At 45.2% G+C, this 6,826-nt stretch overlaps 1 pseudogene; it reads right to left on the reverse strand.

The window, feature by feature from the left end:
- Window positions 1–599: 599 nt before the first annotated feature.
- LOC123827471 lies at window positions 600–1,462 on the reverse strand (annotated as a pseudogene).
- Between the last annotated feature and the right edge of the window lie 5,364 nt (window positions 1,463–6,826).

A 6,826-nucleotide genomic window follows, 5' to 3' on the forward strand; every position in this document is an offset into this window, starting at 1 on the left:
TCGCAATTAAACATGCCAAAGGAGAAGCCGTGCTGGCAGAATACCCATGTAACCACCCAAACATCTCAAACCCACCCTGTGCTGGCCTTCTGTAACTGCTCCCCTCTCCTTTTTAAAGGGGTTTTCTTTTTTAACAAGAGAAAGTGGACAGACACCTGTTGGTAAATGCTAACTGCCCATATTCACATACAGACACAGTGTAATCTCTGAGCCCAACATATAGCAAAGGAGGAAAAGAGCTAAAATTCTGTGCACTACCCGGGTCCTAGCACCCTGGCCTTCCAGCAGAGCTAAGGGAGCAGAAGGTTTTCCTTTGTTCCCACAGGGCATGGTAGTGTTTATTCTATAATGGGTTTTTTGAGATAGGAAAGAATACAAATGAATTTGGCACAGAAAGGGGTAGAGATTTTTTTCCCCACTGTATTCTGCTCAAGGCACATCCCCCAAATAAGATGAAAACCATGGTGTAAAGGAGGGAAAAGAGACCTCAAAAGCAGGACAACTGGGCACAAGAGGGAGAAAAAGAGAGAAAGACTGCAACTCTCTCCCAGGAACTGGAGACAATTTTAAAAAGAAGGTTGGAATCTATCAATTTTTGATTAGTTATCTTCTTCATCTTCCTCTCCCTCCTCCCCCTCATCATCATCATCATCATCATCATCATCACCTTCTCCACCTTCATCCTTATCCCCCTTTTCATCAATATCTTCAAACCTTTTTCCTCCTTCTCCTCCTTCTCCACCTCTTCCTCCTTCTTTCTCTTCATGACCATCTTTTCCTTCCCCATCTTCATCATCCATGTCAGGAACCAAGTAGCACTGTAATGGGTTTGGCCAAATATCATCGTTGATGACTTCTAACTCATCTGCACCTGCATCAGAGTGGCCAGTAAAGCAGGTAAAGGAGCTCTCTGGTTCCTCATGCTTTAGTCTGTGTTTGACACAAACATTTCATCAAAACCTTTCCAGATTTTCATTTGATTTCAGTGGATGCTGAAGACAGATCACCACTCATTCAGATTAAGTTCTTTGGGGAAAACTTTTTTTAAAAATAAGAATTTTCATCAAAATAAAAGTCTATTCTGTAACCTGATTTACTATCTTCAAATTCTGTCACTTCAAATCCTATCATATAATGTAGCACCTCTTCATCCTCTTCTGCAAGCAGTGCAGACACCTGTGGGTGGTTGTCAAATGTCGTTACCCCAAATACAAGATTTTAGTGATCAGTTCTGGCCTCATCTGAAAAAATGGTTGGCAGAGTTTGTCGTATTTCTGTTCTGCTTTCAAAATCTCCACACTGGCTTGTTCATTAAGTCTGTCTATTTCATTGCATACTTCCTCATTATGTTCAATTGCTTCTTGTATTTTTTTCTCCCTTTGGTAAGTCCTGGCTTGAGGGCAGGAGGCTGTCTCGGGTTCTTCGTTTGGGATGGGAGCAAAGACTGGCATTTGGGGGCCATGCCGTGAGAAAAATCTGAAAATCCGACTTGAGGGAAGTTGCATGACTTGAAGGAGCTCTGAGAACCCAACCTGTAGAGAATTTTCATAAGTGCTTATCTGAGCCAAACCTGAAGGAAACTGCCTGGAAGCAAGATCTCTACGCTCTGGAGAATGACAGTTTTGCAGTTTCTTTAAGCATTGGAAATTATGTGCTCTGTTAAGGTTGGTTACACTTATTTCAAAGGTGTGTACCCTAGATGCACAGAAACAATGGCCAAAGCCTGCTTAAAAACCTTCACTAGTTGCAGGCCTGGGGCATGACTGCCCACCATGATCTGCCCAGTTGGGAATTTATGATATATTACAGCACCCCTTTTTCATCCACAATATTACCTTTTTATGATAAATCAATGCAAAGGTTGTACCGATGAGCAACCTTTTGGTCAGATAATGTGGTCTCACAGTGCTAGGAAGGCTCATTCCTAGGAAGTCTCAGTGCCGACATTGTCCTGTTGAAAATGATGGACCTTTGGGGATGTGTAAGCACCATAACCATGAGATGGGAGCTGAGGTCTAATTTTCCCCAAAAGGGAAGGACAGGTAGATGGAAGGCAGTCAGGTTTTATGACCTTCATCACAAATAAAACCCTCTGGGCCATCTCTACCCCGTGGACTCTTGTGATCCGAATTTTGCCTTCTATGTCACTTTTCTGTGTTTTGCATTTAGTATGACATTCACAGAAGCCATGAAAGGAGGGTTAACAGTTACATATCTTCTTAAAGATTTGGACTATGTAGAGAAACCTAAAGAACAAGTATAACTATTGTCATGACTAATATTATTAGCAGACAGTCAAAAACAGTCAAAATGGATTCTGAGTTCAACATTAATTTGTTGGTGTCCAGACCTTGTCTGTGTCTTCGCATAGCTGTCTATCCCTGATGTCAGTGGCTTCTCATCCTAGAGGAGTCTTTGGTGTCCCTTGTAGGTGGACGCAAGTGTCAGAGACAGGGGTGGATGTCCATTAGTGGTTAGGTGCCTGGTCAGTTCCCTTTCAATGAGGATGGAGAGTGTCTTTTATTTGAAGTTCATTCCAATAAACAAAATCTCCAGGTGGCAGTCAGTGGTCTTTAAAGTCTTCGTCTCCTGGGAGCTTCCGAGAAAGGAATTGGTTACCTACTTGGCGTTTTCTAGAAGTGATTTTATTAAACCTTGGCAATAGTGTAAGATGTCTCCTTTCAATAATGTCAGCTCATAAGTTCTTTCATCTGATTTAAGTCCAGTTCAAATGCACTGTGATGCATGAATGAATGCAAAACCCCAAAACTGCAGAGCCAGGGAGCAGGGAAAAGCTGAGCAGTAGTCTTGGGTTGCCCGGAGCCTCAGTTATTTGTTTAATTTATAATCGTCGTTCACCCATACGATATATTCCACAAGTTCTTCATTACTAATTTTGCAGTGTTTCCCATGCAATTTAACATAAAATGTATATCCCTGGAGGAGTTCCAGGGGTCCTTCTAAGTCACCACAAAGTTATCCCTACTTATATGAGATTTTAACCTTTAAAACCGCGATTTGTAATAAAACTTAAGAAGCAAGAAATTAGCATTTTTTAGCTTAGAAAATTTATGAACACATTTTATAACCCCTAAAAACATATTTCACAGGCATCAAAGTCAATAGTTAACATGAACTTATTTTTGTAAAACTCTGATAAAATATAAATATTATATTTAATACCAATAACTCAAAAGACATGTCTTAGCCCTGGCTGGTGTAGCTCAGTGGATTGAGCATGGGCTGCGTGCGAACTAAAGCATGGCAGGTTCAATTCCCAGTCAGGGCACATGACTGGGTTGCAGGCCATGGCCCCCAGCAACCACACATTGATGTTTCTCTCTCTCTCTCTTTCTCCCTCCCTTCCCTCTCTAAAAATAAATAAATAAAATCTTTTTTAAAAAAGACATGTCTTTTCAACTTAAACCAACAAACTTAAACAAGGTTTTATTTACTAAGGATTAATCTTAGATCATATGAACTTGAAAGACATTAGAGCTACTTTCTATATTTTTGAAAATTTTAGAATATCCAATCTTTAAAAGCACTTGCCTTTACACTTATTTATTTATAGAATTTTTATAAGAGTTTATTTGAGTCAAACTGACAACAGTTTCCAGGAAGCAAGATCTCAAATGCTCCTAAATTGACTTTAATAATACTGCCCGAGAAAGAAAGGCTCTCGCATTTATTGCACAATATACATATAGAGACAGACACAGAGAACAGTCAGATCTAAATTTGGTTTTGGAGGCATTTACCGTTTATATCTGCCCTTGACAAGTTCAGTTCCAAACAGCCTTCCCTTTTAAAATAAGGACATTCATTTTTAACATTTCGAGGAACGGTGGGTTGATGCCCAAAGACACTGTAGGTTGATCCAGTTATCTAAATCTTCTTTTCGAAGCTTCAAGAGACCAATTAAATATGCTTTCCATTTATGCTGCCTAATTTTATAGCTGGATTTTTCTAATTTTATTCACAAGAAGATTAATTTAGAAGTATCCAAGGATCATTGTCTTGGCCATATTAGTGTTAACGGGAGGCTGAGTGTCCTGGGGCTGGTCGGCCTGGGAGGCACAATTTCCCTCGTTTGTTTTCAGATCTGCAGAGTCTGAGCGAACTTCTAGGATCCTTATGTATGCATTTCTAGACAAGCCAAACGTGTTGTCTGTCCCTATAGAACTGCTTCAGGCCCTAGAGGAGGCTTTTCTTCAGGCAACCCCACAGAGATTCTTAGGTACCAAGGTGTCAGCACCATGAGCTGTGGGGCCAGGGGCCGGGGCTGAGACCCAGAGGCTGGCAGGTGGAGGCAGCAGCGTGACAACCCAGTGAATGGGGCCCCCGCAGCAGCCCCAGCTCAGGTGGCTGCAGTGAAGCTGCCAGCCCAGTGCTAAATGGAAGGACACCTCCTGCTCTCACCCCCGCCCCCTGCCACATTTGGCACCGACCGCCTGCCACCCTTGGAAAGGGTACTGGTCCCTCCCTGTGGGATCCCTTCCCCACATTGCGGGGCCTTGCCGCACTCAGGGCCCATCCCCCAGTGTGAACCCCGACAAGTTCCAGAAATTTTGCTCTTAGGGTTCAGTACTTGACTACGCTTGTCCCTGACAGCGGTCTCCCCACTGTTGTGTTCCACACATCTACCCCACAGGGGCAAAAGGAGCTTCCAGCTTCTGCAGGATATTCCTGGATTCCACTGGCTGGTTGTGTTGTTGTTGTTGTTGTTTTTGTTGTTGTTCCCCCTCGCAGATGCTCCTCTGGTCAGCCAGCCTCCTCCCGGTGCTCATGGCCCTGGCAGGTGCTGCCCACCTGGCACCTAGACTCTGGGGTATCCAGGTGACTTTTCCAATGTGGCTAAAAACAGCACATTGAGCAAGGATCTCAAAGGAGGAGAATTGTTTGGAAGCCCAGTCACAAGGAGGCTTTGCAAACACTGTTTCAAGAGGACCCCTACTCTGTTATTTGAACAGAGAATGACTGGCTCAAGAAATTGGTGTACCAGAACCTGGAGTCCAGATTTGGCTTCAAAAACAGCGAACAAGGCATGAGCCCACTGTGGTCTGTGGAGTCGGCGGAGAAGGCAACTCCGTCAACAGGAAGAGCCTCCAGCTTGGGCTCAGGAACGCGTCCCAGAGGAACCTAGGAGGAAGCAGATATCCACGTCTCCATCACAACACAGCACGCACAGTCAAGCTTTTGAAAAATAACAGATTCCCTGGCATTAATTACTACCAGGAAAAACTAGCTAGACAAACAGGGGTCACGGAATGCAAATTCAGATCCCGTTCAGAACCTAGGAACTGGGCACCCTGCCTAGAGCCGAAGCGAACCCCTGGATGCCTGGATGCCCCTTTTGCCCCTTGGCAGAAGGCCCTGACACCAGGCCTCACCTGTCTCCTCAGCTCAACCAAAGCATCCCATCGGCCATCCTCAGCAGCTCTCATCATTTTCCTGCCTGGAAGCCTCTCGACAGCAGTCAATCATTTGCTACAGCTGCAGCTGCAGCTCCTCATCTCTCCTCCACTTTCATTGTCCCCAGGGTTTTCCCTAGGGCTGTGTGGTCCAGGCACCTCAGGACACAGTGATCCAGGACACCCAGGCTGTGCAGGGAGGAGAGGACTTTTGCCCTCCTTGGACACTTAGGAATCACCTGTCATCAGGAGAGACTTCTCTAGCCCCATACTGAAACCAGCGCCAAAGCCCACCAGGCCCACCGAGCCCACCACAGGGCAGTGCTTCGACTATAAGGCTCCCCTGTGTGGTATGCAGACGAGGGCCATGGGTGGTCCTGGCCAGAGCAGCGACCTGGGGAAGGGTATGTCTGGGGTCCTCTCTGCAGATGCGACCAGGCTTGTAAATGAACTCTCAACTACACAGCCTCAGGACCACACGTGAGCATTTCTAAACGGGATCCCCGGGAAGAGGAGCCTCCAGGACAACCAGCAGCACCCATCAGTGAGCAAGAATTTCAGGCTCTCCTATACAGATGACCAGGGCCTCTCTTTGGGAGAGGACAGGCATCCTCCTCCCCATCCCAGTTTAGGCCTGTTTTCCTGGGATACCGATCCAGAGTGACAGACAGAAAGGAGCAGGATTTAGGAACCCTCCTAGGGTTTTGGAGCAAGACCAAGGTAAAAAGAAGCAGCCACTCTGAAACCCAAAAAGAGTATTTCTTCTCTCCTCTGTGGGCAGCGTTTTATTGCCTCCACGATGGTTGCCAAGACCCATTGGGTCGCTGGAGTCATGGCGGGTCCCAGGAGGTGGACTCCCTCCCCCAAGCCGAAAGGAAGACAAGCAAAACACTGTCTTGGAAACATGACTTCCTCTTTGCCATTGTCACAGCTGTGCCATCTGGGTAATCCCAGGACTGGGACAAAAAGAACACAAGGAGAATACATGAAGATGAACTTCTTGCGGGTTTTTATTCTGGGGCTCGGCAGACAGCCCCGAGGTTAGGTTGGTTTGTGGAAAAGGAGCGGATGCTCTGGGTCTTGATCATGTGCCCAGTACTCAGAGGCCTAGCCTAGCTGTCCGCGTGGGAAGAGACAATCGGAAATAACTGGCATCTGGCTGTGAATGACTGACTTAAAGGTGAAATCTCCTTGGAACATTTAAAACAAAAAGAATATTGCAGGCAAACTTAGAAGAGCGACTTTAAACCATCACTCAGGAATCTATATGACTCTCACTCTTTCCATTATTCTAACATTTTTGATTGTATGTAAATGTATATCTGCCCATAATTTTTGATATTGCTTTAAGAAGAAAGTGTAGCTTCCCTGTGAGCCTCTTGGTGGTCTTTCTCTGTGTCTCCTTTTTTTAA

Source organism: Phyllostomus hastatus, unplaced genomic scaffold, assembly GCF_019186645.2.
Source record: "Phyllostomus hastatus isolate PE091 unplaced genomic scaffold, TTU_PhHast_1.1 phas_contig_86, whole genome shotgun sequence".
Lineage (NCBI taxonomy): Eukaryota > Metazoa > Chordata > Mammalia > Chiroptera > Phyllostomidae > Phyllostomus > Phyllostomus hastatus.